Source organism: Schistocerca piceifrons, chromosome 10 (assembly GCF_021461385.2).
Source record: "Schistocerca piceifrons isolate TAMUIC-IGC-003096 chromosome 10, iqSchPice1.1, whole genome shotgun sequence".
NCBI classification, from domain to species: domain Eukaryota; kingdom Metazoa; phylum Arthropoda; class Insecta; order Orthoptera; family Acrididae; genus Schistocerca; species Schistocerca piceifrons.
The window spans coordinates 23,283,242-23,304,533 of NC_060147.1; the positions used below are offsets into that span (position 1 = coordinate 23,283,242).

A 21,292-nucleotide genomic window follows, 5' to 3' on the forward strand; every position below is an offset into this window, starting at 1 on the left:
ATAACGGAGCAGATACCAGAGGACTGGAAATGCACTCTAATTCACCCGCTACACAAAAAGGGCGACAAGACAGACATGAACAATTACAGAGGAATTTCCCTGCTCCCAGTCGCTTACAAAATCCTTTCCAAAGTGCTTTTAAACAGGATAGAATCCCAGGCAGATACACTAATTGGTGAATACCAGGCGGGATTCAGAAAAGGACGCTCATGTGTAGAACAGATCTGGTGCTTAAAGACAATATTACAAATGAGGAAATGCAGAAACACAGTAGTTACATTCATCGACTTCAGGAAAGCATATGATTCAGTGGACCGTGGAACCCTGTTTAAAATCATGGAAGAATTTGGGATCGACCGAAAGACACGAAAAATCACAGAACAAAAATCACAGAACAGACACTTACAGGAACAACGGCCAAAGTGAAATTCATGGGCGAAGTATCAGAACCCTTTGAAATCAAATCTGGAGTCCGACAGGGGGACGGACTATCTCCAATCCTTTTCAATATTGCTCTAGAAAAGATAATCAGGGAATGGGAACCTCACGTAAAGGGTATCCAAATTCGTATCAAGAAAGAGAACTGAATTAAAGTCAAGTGCCTTGCTTTCGCTGACGATATTGCAATTATCACCAATAACAGAACAGAAGCGATTCACGCAGTGGAAAAACTACATGAAATTTCACAAAAAACCGGACTGCAGATATCTTATGAAAAAAAACAATATATGGAAAGGCAGCCAGAAAATAAATCCCCTTTAATAACAAAATATGGTAAAATTTCACAAGTCTGCCATTTTAAATACCTTGGTGAAACTATACAGTCCTTAGGATTAAACCGAATTGCCAATGAACAAAGAATCACCATGCTCCAGAAGGCCTACAAGCTAACATGGACACATTACAACAACAAGTGCATTTCGACAGACGCCAAATTAAGGCACTATACAACAGTGATTCTTCCAGAAGCAATCTATGCAGCTGAAACAATGGTGATTGATGGTCATTCAAAAATTAAGGAAATAGAAAAGCAGGAAAGAAAAATTCTCAGGAAGATTTACGGTCCAATCAACAAAAATGGCATTTGGATGAAGAGACCACAGAACGAACTCTATAGAAATATCAACATAGTAACAGATGAAATCAGAAAGCGCCGAGCCAAATTTTATACACACATCTACAGGATGGAAGACTCCAGAACAGCAAAGAAATTATTCAATATTATAACAAGGAGTAAATGTGGCACAGAATGGCTGAAAGAAGTCCAGAGGGATCTACAGCAGATCAACATAAAAAATCTCGAAGATCGCACTGAGTGCCGGCATAAAATCACAAGTGTGAAGTTTGGGGAAAGAACATCGCGTCAGCCTGGTAAAAAATGGACAGAGGAATGGAAGGAGGAGCATTCTGAGAGGATGAGGAGGTTTTGGAAAGCAAAGAAGAAAAACATCCGAAGATGAAATTATAAATTCAAGTTCAATCGTTTTCCTAAAGGGGAACAATCGTTATTATTATTATTATTATTATTACAATTGAGCACTTAAAGTAGTAAAGGAGTTTTGCTATTTAGGGAGCAAAATAACTGATGATGGTCGAAGTAGAGAGGATATAAAATGTAGGCTGGCAATGGCAATAAAAGCGTTTCTGAAGAAGAGAAATTTGTTAACATCCTGTATTGATTTAAGTGTCAGGAAGTCATTTCTGAAAGTATTTGTATGGAGTGTAGCCATGTATGGAAGTGAAACATGGACGATAAATAGTTTGGACAAGAAGAGAATAGAAGCTTTCGAAATGTGGTGCTACAGAAGAATGCTGAAGATTAGATGGGTAGATCACATAACTAACGAGGAAGTATTGAATAGGATTGGGGAGAAGAGAAGTTTGTGGCACAACTTGACCAGAAGAAGGGATCGGTTGGTAGGACATGTTCTGAGGCATCAAGGGATCACCATTTTAGTATTGGAGGGCAGCGTGGAGGGTAAAAATCGTAGAGGGAGACCAAGAGACGAATACACTAAGCAGATTCAGAAGGATGTAGGTTGCAGTAGGTACTGGGAGATGAAAAAGCTTGCACAGGATAGAGTGGCATGGAGAGCTGCATCAAACCAGTCTCAGGACTGAAGACAACAACAACAACAATTGAGCACAACTTTTGACACTTAATTTTGATTGATGCGCTTCTTTAGGGTGGGAAGATTCACTGGTTTTCCATTAGGAACTTTGAATTTTGGTCTTGTAGTCACATCAATAGACCCTAGTTTCATCTTCAGTTACAATTCTGGACAGAAAGTCCAGATCTGAATGAAGACAATCTTTCAAGTCCCTGCAAACTGACACATGATCTTCCTTTCGTTCAACATTTAAAAGTTGGGGAACTAAGTTTACCCTCACTTAGCTCATTTGCAAATTATCATTTAAAATGCTGTGCACAGACCCACATGAAATGCAAAGTTCTTCGGTAAGCTCTTGAGTAGCTACCCCCCCCCCCCCCCTCTCCCCCCTCCAGGGTAATACATGTCCCGAGCATTGCTCATCTTCTATCAACTCGTTCCCGTTTTTTAATTCCTCATACCACTTGTAAGCAGCAAGCAGTCTTTGGAGTTACAGGATTATCACTGTACACCAATTTCACCACAGCACGAGTTTCTTTAGCACTTTTTTGCAACTTTAAACAGAACTTCCTGTTTACACATTATTCGAGGTCCACCATGTGCAGCAGACATGCTAGACACAACCTCACTCTAGCGTCTCTGGATGCTGACTAACAAGTCAGAATATATTCCAACCCGTCTCAACGGAACAGGCTATTGGACAAATCACATCAAATGGTTGTAGCATCAGCAGCTACCACTAAAAAAAATTCATTCATTGTATGTTTTGTTCACACCTCATAGGATATGGAAGTCAGAGGCTTGCCCAGTCTGTTAAGCATTACAGAAGATGTTCTGTGGCAGCCCCCACAATAGAGCACAATGCTGGTGCAGGCAAGTTCTTCGGAACACACCATTCAAGGCATATTGTTGGACACGAGGATCCTCAGCAGGTGACCAACACAGTCGCAAATTATGATTGCAGTGACCACGTGATCATAGAGATTAGGCCGTGGATCAATGGAAATCTGTCACCTGGTGGGATGAAACTCATTTCTTGTTACATCAGATCATGGTCGCATCCAGCTACGCTGTTATCTATGCAACAGGCTGCTCGGAAGGTGCACCGTGCCACAGATCAGGCCGATGGGGGCTGTATATTGCTGTGAGGACGATTCACCTGGGCTTCAGTGCAACCTGATAGTAATGAAAGTCATCATGACAGTTGTGGCATCTATCAGGAAGATAACTGTCCATTTCACAACACCAGAATTGTGCTACAGTGATCTGTGAAGCAAGACAGTGAACTCACACTGATGTCTTGGCTACCAAACTTGACTGATCTGAACCACACGGAACATAACTTTGACACTATGTGGTGTCAGTTCCATATCCAAAAACCAATGGCCCATAATTAACGGGAATTACACGACTTGTGCAAAGACACAGAGTTTCATGTACTCCTGAAAACATACTGAGGACTTATCGAGTCCATCACGTGCAGGTGGGGCGACATGCTATCGAGCAGGTGGTCACAATGTTTTGGTTAATCAGTGTATGCTAACAGGCCAAGGCAGCCACTGCAAGATACTTACACAAAGTGTACTAACAATAGTTTATGACTAGTGCTCATCTACTCAGACTTATTGACACAATATCATGAAAAGGATAGATTGCTACTCCACCATTTTGAGATATTCAGCTGCATGCCAGTCTGCTAAACACGCAAGCTTACAGCCAATAAACCTCCTTCTAAAGTAGACAACACACACACACACACACACACACACACACACACACAGGTGAGTAGCAATCTATCCTTTTCATAATATTTGTCATTATTTCGTCCTGCATCTTCCACCCTTATAGAGATCATTTCTAGTTAGGAGAAAAGCAGATACTTTGAAAAAATCCATTGTTCCTCTTCTTACACTTTCAGCTGCAGCTTTTATTTGTTATTACACACTAAGCATTTACATAAGTATAACTGCTACATACTTGGAAAGTCAGTGCTGTTTAAAACTAGCACTAGAGTTAGCTAGATTTTACGTATCAGAATCCCAACTGTCTGATAAATAACAGCAGTCAAACTTTTACTTCTACTACAGAATGGTCAAAAATATCTCCAGTAATCATTCTGACCCTGTTTTAACAATAAAATAAAAAGGGGCATTGCTACTCACCGTAAAGGTGACATTGTTCTGCAGACAGGCACAATGAAAAGAAGCTTACATATTAGCGTTCGATCAAAGCTTTCTTCAGAAAAAGAAAGAGACACACACACACACACACACACACACACACACACACACACACGACCGCCGTCTCCAGCAAATTGGATTCCAGCCCAAAGAAAGCTTTGGCCGGAGGATACCGTGTTAAGTATCTTCTTGTGCCTATCGGCAAGTCAACATGTCATCCTTACAGTGAGTAGCAATCTATCTTTTCATTACTCATTGATATTCCAACCTAGAGTTTCCATTATGTGACCATTTTAGCTAACATAAAATTCATTAATTAATTATCACCTTTCTTCCTTCAGCACTTGAACTTTGATGCCAACTGCTTTAGCTCAGTGTATTTACGAACTTCTGAAGTGGTCTCTGTTCATGCCAGTTAATGTTTGGGTAATTACTGATACTGTACAGGACACAACCATAAAAATGGCAGTTTTTTATTTGATATGACAAAGATTGAAATGAAATACATATCAGTTGGTTACAATACTGGTACTAGATAACACTTAAATATTTGGAAGTTTCAATACACTAAACCACATGTCTCTAGCTTCATTATATTCAACCACATGTCTCTTGTTTTTCTTTCCTCCACTTTTGTGTTAGCTGTTTGCTATGGAGAATCGTGTACATTTTACGAAGAATTGTGAGAAAAAATAATATGATAAGTATCCAGACAGTTTTTATATTCACTATTTATGCTATAATAGCATAAATAACAATAACTTTGTCTTTCCATACTTAACTATACAAATATTTGATTTTATGGATTATGGGAAACAGAGAAGACATTTCTCCATGGAAACAAGGGATGATTTTAGGACTCAAAGTTGAAGGACTCTGGGAACAGGAAGTTGCTAGAAAATTATCAATTGATCACAAAACTGTGGAAAACATGTTGAAGAAACAAGCTCAAACTGGAAAGTTTGTAGTATAAATGTGGTCAGAAGAAAATCTGCAGTCCCACATTTGCCATGTCACAGAAAATTACAACAGTCTGGGCTTGGCAGCCAAAGACTGTGGTCATGTGTGTGTCAGTTGTGTTGGTGCTTGCATTTGTGTGACTGTGTGTGCGTGCTTGCTGCCTCTTCTGATGATGGCCTGTCTGACCAAAAACTTTGTCTGACAGTCTTTTTGTTGCACCTATCTGCGACTCAGCAGCTCTGCTAAATGGTGAGTAGCAACTATCCTTTGCATAATATTGTCATTACTTCATCCTGTAGCTTCCAATGTTCGAAAATGGCAGCAAAGCATGATAGAACAGTGAGTTCAATGCACATTGCTTTCAGATTGTGCAGAAATTTGAGACCCCAACTACTCATCAAACAGTTTTAAGATGTCTTTTTGATCTCAACCTTATGAATAAAAAACTGCAAAGAAATTCCCCCCCCCCCCCCCCCCCCAAGAGATTCTTTCATTGAAACGAATAAGTTTAGTGAAAGTGTAATGCGGTGGGGAGCAATGTGTTCTAAAGGAGTGACAAGAATTAATGTTTTTGCAGATTCAATTACAAGATTAAAATACTGTAGTGTCTTTCAAAATAAGTTATTAAATACTGCAAGGGATCATTTCAGTGGCTAAAATCTTCAGCCACTCATTTTCCAAGATGACATTGCTAGCAGTCGCTGCGCTAGTGTTGTCCAGGAGTATTGTGCAGGCCTGGGTACCGATCAGTGGCTCCCAAATTCTCCCCACATGAATCATATTGAGAATTTATGGGTAATTATAACTAAAAAATTATGTAAATATTGTTGTACCAGTAGAACAGAGGTTGTTGTTGTTGTGGTCTTCAGTCCTGAGACTGGTTTGATGCAGCTCTCCATGCTCCTCTACCCTGTGCAAGCTGCTTCATCTCCCAGTACCTACTGCAGCCTACATCCTTCTGAATCTGCTTAGTGTATTCATCTCTTGGTCTCCCTCTACAATTTTTACCCTCCACGCTGCCCTCCAATACTAAATTGGTGATCCCTCGATGCCTCAGAACATGTCCTACCAACTGATCCCTTCTTCTGGTCAAGTTGTGCCACAAACTTCTCTTCTCCCCAATCCTATTCAATACTTCCTCATTAGTTATGTGATCTACCCATCTAATCTTCAGCATTCTTCTGTAGCACCACATTTCGAAAGCTTCTATTCTCTTCTTGTCTAAACTACTTATTGCCCATGTTTCACTTCCATACATGGCTACACTCCATACAAATACTTTCATAAACGACTTCCTGACACTTAAATCTATACTCGATGTTAACAAATTTCTCTTCTTCAGAAACGCTTTTATTGCCATTGCCAGTTTACATTTTATATTCTTTCTACTTCGACCATCATCAGTTATTTTGCTCCCCAAATAGCAAAACTCCTTTACTACTTTAAGTGTCTCATTTCCTAATCTAATTCCCTCAGCATGACCCGACTTAATTCGACTACATTCCATTATCCTCGTTTTGCTTTTGTTGATGTTCATCTTATATCCTCATTTCAAGACGCTATCCATTCCATTCAACTGCTCTTCCAAGTCCTTTGCTGTCTCTGACAGAATTACTATGTCATCGGCGAACCTCTAAGTTTTATTTCTTCTCCATGGATTTTAATACCTACTCCGAATTTTTCTTTTGTTTCCTTTACTGCTTGCTCAATATACAGATTGAATAACCACTGCTTCCCTTTCATGTCCCTCGACTCTTACTACTGCCATCTGGTTTCTGTACAAATTGCAAATAGCCTTTCGCTCCCTGTATTTTACCCCTGCCACCTTCAGAATTTGAAAGAGAGTATTCCAGTTAACATTGTAAAAAGCTTTCTCTAAGTCTACAAATGCTAGAAACGTAGGTTTGCCTTTCCTTAATCTTTCTTCTAAGATAAGTCGTAAGGTCTGTATTGCTTCACGTGTTCCAGTATTTCTGCGGAATCCAAACTGATCTTCCCCGAGATCGGCTTCTACTAGTTTTTCCATTCGTGTGTAAAGAATTCGTGTTAGTATTTTGCAGCTGTGGCTTATTAAACTGATTGTTCGGTAATTTTCACATCTGTCAACACCTGCTTTCTTTGGAATTGGAATTATTATATTCTTCTTGAAGTCTGAGGGTATTTCGCCTGTCTCATACATCTTGCTCACCGGATTGTAGAGTTTTGTCAGGACTGGCTCTCCCAAGGCCATCAGTAGTTCCAATGGAATGTTGTCTACTCCGGGGGCCTTGTTTTGACTTAGGTCTTTCAGTGCTCTGTCAAACTCTTCACGCAGTATCGTATCTCCCATTTCATCTTCATCTACATCCTCTTCCATTTCCATAATATTGTCCTCAAATACAACACCCTAGTATAGACCCTCTATATACTCCTTCCACCTTTCAGCTTTTCCTTCTTTGCTTAGAACTGGGTTTCCATCTGAGCTCTTGATGTTCATACAAGTGGTTCTCTTATCTCCAAAGGTCTCTTTAATTTTCCTGTAGGCAGTATCTATCTTACCCCTAGTGAGATAAGCCTCTACATCCTTACATTTGTCCTCTAGCCATCCCTGCTTAGCCATTTTGCACTTCCTGTCAATCTCATTTTTGAGACGTTTGTATTCCTTTTTGCCTGCTTCATTTACTGCATTTTTATATTTTCTCCTTTCATCAATTAAATTCAATATTTCTTCTGTTACCCAAGGATTTCTACTAGCCCTCGTCTTTTACCTACTTGATCCTCTGCTGCCTTCACAATTTCATCCCTCAAAGCTACCCATTCTTCTTCTACTGTATTTCTTTCCCCCATTCCTGTCAATTGTTCCCTTATGCTCTCCCTGAAACTCTGTACAACCTCTGGTTCTTTCAGTTTATCCAGGTCCCATCTCCTTAAGTTCCCACCTTTTTGCAGTTTCTTCAGTTTTAATCTACAGGTCATAACCAATAGATTGTGGAAATGTCTTACAATTTAAAACCTGGTTCCTAAATCTCTGCCTTACCATTATATAATCTATCTGATACCTTTTAGTATCTCCAGGGTTCTTCCATGTATACGACAGAGGTAACTGTGAAAATTGTTCAGGTCTGGTACCATGAAACTGAACACGGTACATATAAAAAACTTGAAGAGTCGGTGACACATCAAGTTCAAAGCCCTTAAAAAGGCACAAATAAACTGATTTTTATGTATCATGTTCTGTACAACTTAATTTCACTTCACACAAAAACGAAAATTCAGTAAAGAAATGAAAAATATACTCTTTGTTGGTGTTTTGACATACATTAAGTAAAATGTGTAGATGGCGATTTTATTTTGGACTGTACAGTGCTCTGGTTTGAATTGCACATTTCATGTTAAATTAAATCATCTTATTAATTGCCACTAGGCAGTATACAGTCTAGCATATAAGTGTATGAATACCTAGCTCCCTAATGAGGCTTCTTCATGATATTTGCTCAGGCCTATCAAATTTACACAGTATTCTTATCATAGACTTCTGTAAAATAAACAAATTTCTTCCAGCTTAGCTACAATGCCCCAGAATGTTACGCCTCAGAACAGTATTGGGTGAAAGCAAGCAATGTATGCTAGCAATACTGTCAACAAATCAACACAGTAAGGGGGGGGGGGGGGGGGCGAGGGAGAGGACACAACTGAGCTTTACAGATAACTTATCCTCATGTTGGTGCCACCTCTGTTTTTTATCCATCTCATATCCATGAACAATCCAAGGAAAAGATAGACTGCTACTTAACATAAAGATAACATGTTAATTTGCAGACAGAAAGACATTTACACATTAGCTTTCGACCACAGCCTTCACCAGAGAAAAAGAAACACACACTTTCATTCACACAAGCAAGCACACACAACCCATCAAGTGTGCTTCCTTGTGTGAATGAGTGTGTGTGCATTTTTTTTAATTTTTTGGTAAATATTTTAAGAGATGGTAGTATAGATGAATTGCGATAAAAAATGCCATATGACCAACTTTTATTGAGTATAGAGATATAGCTAAGTTCAATGCATTTTTACTTTGTCTGTTGGTACATCAATTGCTACGGGTGTGTTTATCAAATGTCAGCAGTAGAGTGTTCATGTTCACATTATGAAGTTGCGCTTTAGTTTACACTGAAGTTTTCATTGTGATTTGTTGGCCAAGTCTACTGTACTGTAGTGTGTAAACATGTCGCACATATTTACACATGCTGAGTATGTCAATATGGTATTTGTGTAAGGGTTTAGTAATGGAAATGATACTGTTGCTTTTAGAGAATATGGCATAGTATCTCCTAACTGCGAACTACCACATTCAAGAGTGTTTACTCACATGATCAATAAACTGTGTGACACTGGTACAGTGCCCAGCAGTCATATTGCATCTGAACATGGAAACGAACAGACTGTAGATGAAGTAGAAACATTATTCAGTCGGTAGACTGTATTACTTCAACAAGCACATGTAGAATTTCTGCACATGTCTGTGTTCCACATACAAGAGTATGGCAAACAATTGGTATGCACTGGTTCCATCCGTATCATTTACTGTTCATTCAGCACCTTCGAGCAGGAGATGAAAATGCACGATTGGAATTTTGTCATTGGATACTTGAAAACTTCCAGGTAATTCCATTTTCATTCTTCACTGATGAAGGCACTTTCACTCGTCGCAGTAACAATAACACTTGCAATTAACATCAATGGTCTGAAGAAAACCTATATGCCATTGTGGAGAGACATTTTCAAGAACACTTCTCTGTAAATGTGTGATGCGGTTTGATACAAAATCAGTTGACTGGGCCTGTTGTGTTACTGCATCATCTTACAGAACTCTATTATCTAACTTTCTTGAAAATGAGCTTCTAGCATTAGTGAAAGAGTGTCCTTTGGCTACAAAAATGCGTATGTTCATCCAACTTGACGGGGTTCCTTCACATTTTAGTCATTATGTGACACATCATCTAAACCTAACGTTTCCCAGAAGATGGATCGATAGATTGGGCATGTTTCTTGCCCACTGAGGTCCCAAAACATTACCCCTTTGAATTTTTGCCTGTGGGGATGGTTGAGAGGTGAAGTCTACAAAGAAAAAGTAACCACAAGAGCTAATTTCATCATTCAGATTATGAGTAGTGCAGACATCAAAAGAGCTACATATGATGTTATCAAGAGAAGTCAAAATTGCACCGAAGTTGGTGGGGGAATTTTTGAAAATTGACTGTGAAGTCCTCATTTGCCTTTGCTTTAAGTTTGTTAGTAACAGCTGTACCTCTGTACTCAATAAAAATTGGACACATGTTAATTGGCATTTGTTACTGCAATTTGCCTATACTACTACCTCCGCAAAATATTTACCATTCCTACTGAATCACCCTGTATAGGTCAAACAACGCACAAAAATGTATGGGGGAGGGGAGAGAGCACAATATACCTACATCTACATTGATACTCTGCAATCCACTGTGAAATGTATGGCAGAGTGTACATGTCACTCTTCCTGTTCCCCATTCCATTCACATACGGAGCACAGGATGAATGATTGTTTAAATGTCTCTGTGTGTGCTGTAAATAAACTAATGTTGTCCTCACGATCCCAATGGGAGCGATATATAGAGACTTGTACTTATCACCAGAGTCATCATTTAAAGCTGGTTCTTGAAATTTTGTAAATAGGCTTTCTTGTGATACTTAACATCTATCTTCAAGTGTCTGCCAGTTCGGTTTCTTCAGCTTATCTGTGACACTCTCCCATGTAGCAAACAAACCTGTGACCGTCCAGGCTGCTCTTCGCTGTATTCATTCATCATCCCCTGTTAGTCCTATCTGGTACTGGTCCCACACTCTCAGGTAATATTCCAGGAAGGGTCACACAAGTTATTTGCATGCAATCTCTTTTGTAGACTACTTGCATTTCCCCAGTATTCTAACAACAAACCAAAGTCTATAACCTGTTTTATCCATGACAGCCTATGTTATAATTCCACTTCATATCCCTACAAAGTGTCACACTCAGGTATTTGCACGAGTTGACCAATTCCAAGTGTGACTCTTAGGTGATAATACATATTTTTCATTTTGCAAAGTGCAAAATTTTACTTTTCTGAACATTTAAGGCAAATTGCCAATCTTTGCAGTCAGATATTTTCAATTTTTTCCACATAAGAGTAAATTATAGATAACTGCATCATCTGCAAAGAGTCTTGAGGATACTATTAATATCGGCCACCCTGTCGCTGATATACAACATGAATAGCAAGGGTCCCAACATTCCCTGGGGCACACCCAATATTACTTCTACATCTGTGAACGGCTTCTATCCAAGACAACTACATCCTCCCTGCCAAAAAAAAGCTCAATCCAGTCTCCAATTTTTGCTTCATATCCCATATGATCATGCTTTCGATACAACACACTGAGTCAAACACTTTTCAGAAATCACGAAATACTGCATCTACCGGACTGCCTCGATCCAAAGCTTTCAGCATGTCATGTGATAAAAGTGCGATTTGGGTTTGACACGATTGATATTTTCGGAATCCATGCCGGTTGGCACTGAGGGGGTCATACTGTTCAAGAGACCTCATTATGTTTGTGCTCAGAATATGTTATTATTCTACCTGCTTCAAATCTATCCAGTGCTTGTAATTATTCTTTTAAACATGAGCCATTGCACTTCAACATGCTCCTGTCCTGTATTAAAATTTCTAGTTCTTCACAGAGTGAGACAAGACACTACTGCTCTTTTTTATCTATGTTACTGAACATATGTATCCTTCAGCTGGTTTTAGTTGCCTTTTGTGGTTTGGTAATCACTGCTGCCATAACCGCATCATGAGCACTTATACCGGTTTCTATGTGGACACACTCAAAGGGGTCAGGTTAACACATTTAGCATTTGTTGACAATTATCAGCATGGAAAATTTCAATAAAGTAGGTTGTGTCTACTGTAGATAATGACACATATTTGTAGTACACCGAGCGATGTCGGCTAGTGGTAAAACACTGGACTTATATTCAAGATGTTAGTTCAAATCCTTGTCTGTCCATCTGGATTTGGTTTTTCTGTGATTTTCATCCATTGTATAAGCAAAATTCCAAGATGGTTCTTTCTCCAATCTGAGTTAGTGCTCCATTTCTAATGACCTTGTCACTGATGGGGCTTTAAACCCTAATCTTTTGTTTCACTTGCTACATAACAGTACAGCAGATAACATACATTACCTCAGCTCAACACATCAGCTGAGATATATACATGCTCCAGGATTTAAAGCTAATGAAATGGAGGTCAAAACATGAATGACTGCAGACACTGTCAAGCTCTACTGATAACACACATTTTTTTTTTTTTTTTAAAGCACTAAAATTTCTAGTTACTACTTTCCTTCACTGGTTGTATTAAATGCAGGCCATAACATAACAAAAAAGATGATGTGATGAATGGCAGACAATTACACAAAAATAAAGTAGGTAATGCCTAGTTATTAAAGATCTCTTTTTTTGAAAGAGACTGGACAATTCTCTCTCTCTCTCACACACACACACACACACACACACACACACACACACACACACACACACACACACACACACACACACACACCCCTACTTATTGCCACTGGGCCTCAGCCCAGCCTCTTTAATCTGTCCCTTCTATACTGCCAGAATATGCTATGAAAATATTCTCTACATATGTAGCAGACTGATCACAGTTCTTAACTCAATACTGCCTCTCACAAAGAAGATAGCAACTGAACAGATCTAAGATTACGATTGGTTCACGGCTTTAGGGAAGCACTTAATTCCAGTCATTTGCTTTAACCTGCGATGTCATCAATATGACGGAAATGCCTACTTGCAGCATATACAAAACGACGACGATAGTCACTACATGCAAATGTCAACAAATGCAAACAAAAATAAAAACACAAGAATGCTTCACTCCAACAATAAAATGAAACTAACAGGACAACCATGGGAAATATGGGGTTTATAGTAGGGACAAGCTAAATACATAACAATACAAAACACCACACCAGCCAAATAATAATAATAATAATACACAACATTTATTATCAGATACCCAGAATTAAAATTTTTAACAGAACAACGACTAGCTGATCAGATCCGTGTAATAATCAAAAATAACAGGATACCCCAGTCAGAATTAGAGAACATCAAACAACAAGTACAACAAATACTGGAACAAAATAATGTGCAATCAGAAGAAGAAGAAAATACAGTAATGGACTCAAGCATCCCAGAGCAAACAAACAAAGAACAACACGCATCAATTGAACAATCAGAGGAAAACGAAATCTTAAGACAGCCACCAGAACGAGCACAAATAGAACTCGAAGTAACACACGTTAGATATAGAAGAAAAATTTCAGCTGACATATATAGAATACAAAGACACAAATACAGACATTAGACCATTCTTGCACAGAGTGCCAAATAACCCACAAGTCGAAACAACAATAAAAACTATCAACACAATCATACACAACAAAATAAATGAAAACACAACTATGGAAGAGTTACAACTACTGGTTTATATAGGAGCACTCACTACACTAAATATACACACTAGGCAGAGATCAGAACCAACCAACACACAGAAGAAACACAAAACCAGCATGGCAACACAGGCTACAGATCAGAATAGAAAAATTGAGAAAAGACATCGGACAGTTAACACAATTTATAGGAAATGAAATGTCAGAAAAAAAACAAAAAAGGTTAGGTAAAATCTCACAACAAGAAGCGATAGAGCAATTAGATGAAAAGAAGCAGAAATTACAAGCATTGGCCAAATGACTTAGAAGATACAAAAAAAGTGAAAATAGGAGGAAACAAAACCAAACATTCAACACAAACCAAAAGAAATTTTACCAGACAATAGATAACACACACATTAAAATAGACAATCCGCCAAACATAACAGACATGGAACACTTCTGGAGCAACATATGGTCAAACCCGGTACAACATAACAGGCATGCACGGTGGATACAAGCAGAAACAGACACATACAAGATGATACCACAAATGCCTGAAGTGATAATTTTGCAACATGAAGTCACCCAAGCAATTAATGCTACTCACAATTGGAAAGCCCCTGGAAAAGATAAAATAGCAAATTTCTGGCTAAAGAAGTTCACCTCAACACATAAACATCTAACTAAATTATTTAACAGTTACACATTGCAGACCCATACACATTCCCTGATACACCTACACATGGAATAACTTATCTGACACCTAAAGATCAAGCAGACACAGCAAACCCAGCTAAATATCGCCCCATAACATGCCTACCAACAATATACAAAATATTAACTTCAGTCATTACACAGAAATTAATTACACATACAACACAGAACGAAATTATAAATGAAGAACAAAAAAGGCTGTTGCAAAGGAGCACGAGGATGTAAAGAGCAACTGATAATAGATGCAGAGGTGACATGTCAAGCTAAAACTAAACAAAGGCCGCTACACTACGCATACATTGATTACCTAAAAGCTTTTGATAGTGTACCCCACTCATGGTTATTACAAATATTGGAAATATACAAAGTAGATCCTAAATTGATACAGTTCCTAAACATAGTAATGAAAAACTGGAAAACCACACTTGATATCCAAACAAATTCAAATAATATCACATCACAGCCAATACAGATTAAGTGTGGAATATACCAAGGAGACTCATTAAGTCCTTTCTGGTTCTGCCTTGCTCTGAACTCACTATCCAACATGCTAAATAATACAAATTATGGATACAATATTAGTGGAACATACCCACACAAAATCTCACATTTGCTATACATGGATGATCTAAAACTACTGGCAGCAACAAATCAACAACTCAGTCAATTACTAAAGACAACAGAAGTATTCAGCAATGATATAAATATGGCTTTTGGAACAGACAAATGTAAGAAAAATAGCATAGTCAAGGGAAAACACACTAAACAGAAGATTACATATTGGATAACCACAGCGACTGCATAGACGCGATGGAAAAAACAGATGCCTATAAATATCTAGGATACAGACAAAAAATAGGAATAGATAATACAAATATTAAAGAAGAACTAAAAGAAAAAATGTAGACAAAGACTAACAAAAATACTGAAAACAGAATTGACAGCAAGAAACAAGACAAAAGCTATAAATACTTATGCTATACCTACTCTTTTGGAGTAGTGAAATGGAGTAACACTTTCCATTTTTGACCAGACATAACATCTGAGAAAAGAAAGAAACAATAATAATAATAATGTCTCAACTTACGACATAACACTGCAGCCATAAAAACAACAGGAATCGTACATTACACTCGACATATGCAGCTCAAACCAAGGTCACGGTACCAAAAAACCAACATCTCCAACCCCGAAACGCAGAATCGGGCATTTTGACCTATACAGCGTAAAAAAAGTCCTTGATACAAAAAAACCAACACCTACAATCAGTGGCAGATACAGAAAAACTCAAGGAAGGGGTGCTAAAGATATCTGGAGCTACCTTTACTTTTATCGGAATAAAAAATAATCAAGTCACATGCAAAGTTTAAGAAAGTTTTATTTAAACTGATTACACACATATACAAGACAATGCCATCTTATGACATAAAAAAGTTACAATCACGGTTCTCTTCCTTAAATGATGAATTCTATACGTCTATTATTACTGGCAAATTGGTTAATTACAGCATCAATAGCACAATCAACATCAGGGTAAGTGTTCAACAGAACTAAGCCGTTAAGACAATCCTCCTCCGTTGTCGACCTCAGCCATGTCTTTTTACGCCGCAATGTTGAAAAACTTCTTTCTACTGTAGCAATAGATGCAGGTATGTGTTAGCTATCTATGTGCCAGACAGAAATGTATAAAAAACGATCATGTAGACGCATGTGCTACATAGGAAAGTACAAGTAGTCATTAACTCGATTCAGTCGAGTTGACTGAGGAAACAAACGAACAAATAGCGTGCGGAGGGGGCGGCACGGTTGACTCCCCGAAAAGGGAGAGGGGGGGGGGGGGGAGGAAGGGGCACGCCACGTGAGAGCCACCCATATATATCCGCTAGTGCCTACGAACAACAAAAAGAGGAATCGGACTTTTCCCTTGACCTATATAGCTCAAATGCAGCTCTTAATACCTACCGGCAAACCAAAAATAAAAAAAAACCACAACCACAAACTTCACACCCCTAAATAACTCTCAAAACACCGCAGAAACCAAAACCCCCAACAACTAAAAAACCCCCATATTCAATAGTCCAATTAAACCAAAACCAAAATACCATAAATATAAGACAGACAAAACTTCAGAATTGCTATAGGATAAAAACAAAACAAAAATTACTTACCAACAGAAGCCTCCAACAAAATCACCTAGATTAGCCGACACACACACACACACACACACACACACACACACACACACACACACACACAGAGAGAGAGAGAGAGAGAGAGAGAGAGAGAGAGAGAGAGAGAGCACACTAATCACACAAGAGAGCACACACTAATCACGCAAACCAAAAATGCCACACACGCAAACAAAAGAGAATAAAACCTCAATAACTCACTGAAAACAAAGCAAACACATCCAAATCCACATTACAGCACTAACAACACAGACTCAAATAAACCCATATTACAACAGTGATAACCAAGACTCAAATGAATCCACTACCACATGTTAAATTCCACATCAACATCCACAACCACAGGGTGCCATGAAATACAGAAACAAGACATCTACAAAACACGAATCAACTAAAAAAACACCACACCATAATTACATCACACACCGCAACACCAGTGTTATATCATGTGTCAAAGCAGACAGGTGGAATCTGACGCTTCCAATGCTACATATACCTAAAAAGTTGTTCAAAAACTGAATCACCCAGATTGCACAAGCATATTAATATTTTAGGTATATGTCAACATTATTTTTGGTAAGGGTGTCTGTAATGTAACTTTTGGGTACTACAAAAATGGTGCAGTTAAGGCAATGCTAGTAATACTTATACTAAATCATGTTTGTTTGTTGTGGTCTTCAGTCCTGAGACTGGTTTGATGCAGCTCTCCATGCTAATCTATCCTGTGCAAGCTCCTTCATCCCCCAGTACCTACTGCAACCTACATCCTTCTGAATCTGCTTAGTGTATTCATCTCTTGGTCGCCCTCTACAATTTTTACCCTCCACGCTGCCCTCCAATGCTAAATTTGTGACCCCTTGATGCCTCAGGACATGTCCTACCAACCGATCCCTTCTTCTAGTCAAGTTGTGCCACAAACTTCTCTTCTCCCCAATCCTATTCTATACCTCCTCATTAGTTGCGTGATCTACCCACCTAATCTTCAACATTCTTCTGTAGCGCCACATTTCGAAAGCTTCTATTCTCTTCTTGTCCAAACTATTTATTGCCCATGTTTCACTTCCATACATGGCTACACTCCATACAAATACTTTCAGAAACGACTTCCTGACACTTAAATCTATACACGATGTTAACAAATTTCTCTTCTTCAGAAACACTTTCCTTGCCATTGCCAGTCTACATTTTATATCCTCTCTACTTCGACCATCATCAGTTACTTTGCTCCCCAAATAGCAAAACTCCTTTACTACTTTAAGTGTCACATTTCCTAATCTAATTCCCTCAGCATCACCCGACTTAATTCGACTACATTCCATTATCATCGTTTTGCTTTTGTTGATGTTCATCTTATACCCTCCTTTCAAGACACTGTCCATTCCGTTCAACTGCTCTTCCAAGTCCTTTGCTGTCTCTGACAGAATTACAATGTCATTGGCAAACCTCAAAGTTTTTATTTCTTCTCCCAGGATTTTAATACCTACTCCAAATTTTTCTTTTGTTTCCTTTACTGCTTGCTCAATATACAGATTGAATAACATCAGGGAGAGGCTACAACCCTGTCTCACTCCCTTCCCAACCACGGCTTCCCTTTCATGCCCCTCGACTCTTATAACTGCCATCTGGTTTCTGTACAAATTGTAAATAGCCTTTCGCTCCCTGTATTTTACCCCTGCCACCTTTAGAATTTGAAAGAGAGTATTCCAGTCAACATTGTCAAAAGCTTTCTCTAAATCTACAAATGCTAGAAATGTAGGTTTGCCTTTCCTTAATCTTTCTTCTAAGCTAAGTCGTAAGGTCAGTATTGCCTCACGTGTTCCAACATTTCTACGGAACAATGTAAAAATTTAAACAATCATCCCAATCACTTCATCCAGCACAGGCTTAAATTTTAGAACAGCAAACAAACTTTATTCTGTCCTGAACACAATAGTACCTCATACAACTAAGATAACAACTGAACAGCTCTAGGAGTGGCACACAGTAAAGAGTTTATTCAAAACAAAACAAACTTATATTATGTAACTTCGCACAAATAAAACTGGCTACAGTATGGTATTACCTACCTACACCCATAAATTTAGGTTGTGTCGAAAGACTGACCTGCAGAATAGCCCACAGTCTAGGCTGTATTGAAAAGTGACAAACTGATTACAAGTTGCCAAAGTTAATAGATGAGAATGTGAAATAAAGATGATTGTATGAAGACACTGGTCTGGTCCCCAATGACCCCTCCAACACCAGCACTGAGGTATAGGAAATACACTAAATGAATTATGTCTACAATTTCTTGAAGTCCACTTGGATAAAAGAAAATCAATCACATCAGTACACTGGTAAGCTAATCCGCTACCAACAAGCTTGGTTTGGCGTGTTATGTAGAAAGACTTGTCTCTCTGCCAAAAACGTGGAAATTGAATAAAACAACAAAAACACAAGTAGGCTTCCATCATTTAACAAGTGAGGTAGAAATTTTCACAATGGTGATCGTTACTATGTACTAATCAATATGATAATCTGAATATATTTCGATGTGCCCTTCAATAACCTCGGAGACCATTCTCCATATTCCGACTTCGTCCAACATAGCCATATATTTATGTTTAATGATGAGTCGCCCCCAATACTACATAAAAGTGAGGGACCAGCTAAAGCTATTCATACACGCAATGTCACACAAAAAACTAAACAGAATTAATTGATGTTCTAAAATGACGATCGCACACAAATCGTGGGGGTTAAGCATAAAGAGCAGAACTGAGGAAATATATATTTTAATCTAATTTGGTTGAAGCGGCGTCGGAACCCCTTTGGTGTTTTCGTGGGGACAGGATGGCGCAGCACTTCACACTAACAAACATTGTCATTTCCGTAAATACTTTTTTCCTCAACACTAAAGAAAAATCTACATACGCTTAACAAGTTGTTCAAAACATGAATTTTCAAGCTTGCACAAGCATATTAATATTTTGGGCGTATGTCAGTATTATTCTTGGCAAGAGTGTCTTTAACATAATTTTTGAAGTATTGCAAACAAAATTCAATTTGAGCTCTTGGGTAATGAAAAGTCTAATACGTTTAAAGTAACGCTAACAATACTTCAACTAAATTATAACAATGTACAAATTTAAACCATCATCCCAATCTCTTCATCCAGTGAAGACTTACATTTTAGAACAGCAGACAAACTTTATCGTGTCCTAATTGCCTAGATATGATATCACAAAGAAAAAGTTGTGAATAATCAAAAATCGTTTCATGTTAAACACTCACTTCATGTTTATTACGGTAAATACAGTACCTAATAATTCATACAGCTGTAGATTTTAGAGAACACTTCTTTTCTATTTTATTTTTCGCTTCGATTAGTCTTCAGTGTTGATTGGTTGCTATCGATTACTGTCAAATTAAAGTTCATTCAGCAATCCGTAACAATAATATGTCAACAATTAAAATTAGAAAACTATGATTATTAAGTTTCACCATTACTAGCAAATTAAAAACTGAACGATTGCCAACCTTGGAATTTTATGGCAACGAGTAAACGCATACCAAATGTTTTAAGGTTTAGGTAGCTAGACCATAAAAAAGTAATGTAATTAAATTAATTTTGAAATGAAAATACTGTTAACTGCAAACGCATTGGTTGTGGACTACGAATTTCCGTTTATAAAATGCTAACGAAGTCACGAATTTCAATAGTGGTATTGGTACTGCTATGGCCGATAGTCAATTGACCCGGCCATGATCATGCGCGAATGGGTGAGTGACAACTGACAAGTGAACGGATGTTCACAAGACGCAGAAAAGTACGTGGAAGCTTGTTACACAAGGAGAGATTTGTAACACTTTAACAGTAATTGAAGCAATCAGTATTTGACATCTCAGTGCAGAAGCTGCATGTTCAGTTGTAATATTAAAATGCAAAAATAACAAAGGTTCCGCTGTAAAAATTATGCCGTTGGGGGCAGTTTATGGTTTCAGAAGTTCGTAGTAGTTATAATATACCACTAAAGACGATATTCTTCAGGAATTTACCTTCTGCCCGCGCTCAAGTTCCGAGATGAGTTAAGTCCGAGGTAGGTTGCAAGCTGCAATAATGTTGGCGTAGCTACTAATTTCGACCAGTAAGTGATCAGTAAAACGGTACTTATGAAGCAGCCGAACACTGGGAGGTACACAATTACTACAGCACGGACATGCAACCCACACCAAAAGAGAAAGTGTAGTAATTCTATAAAACCTTGTAAAAATCTTGCGGTCCCTTAAAGAAGAATTACAAAGAAGTTTCGTAAGAATAAAACAGTTAACTATGATATAGGACCAATTGTTAATGCAATAGGCTCACGTTTGAGAAGAGTGGGAGCAAATCTTTTTCAAGGCAGGCGTATTCCATCATGTGTGTCCCATCCTATTCCTAAACATGGTAATTTGAGGGCTAACACACTTAATTAGACCACAGAGCACCCAGCACTACTCATCGGCTGTAAAGCTGAATGGTGTTTCAATACTTTCATCAGCAATAACACCGATGGGTTCATTTTGCGGAAGCATGGCATCATTGATATTTCTCCAAGACATGATTCAGTTGTACAGGCTGCGTTCAAAGATGGTGATTTTA

General features: G+C 38.3%; 1 protein-coding gene across 1 annotated transcript in view; it reads right to left on the minus strand.

Moving 5' to 3' along the window:
- The window catches only part of LOC124718841 (cullin-2-like), a 114,721-nt gene extending 94,573 nt beyond the window's left edge, over nt 1-20,148 (minus strand). Inside the window, exon 1 of the mRNA XM_047244465.1 lies at nt 19,973-20,148. The gene's annotated coding sequence lies outside the window, so the exon portion shown is untranslated. The remainder of the gene's footprint in view (nt 1-19,972) is intronic.
- Nucleotides 20,149-21,292: the final 1,144 nt, after the last annotated feature.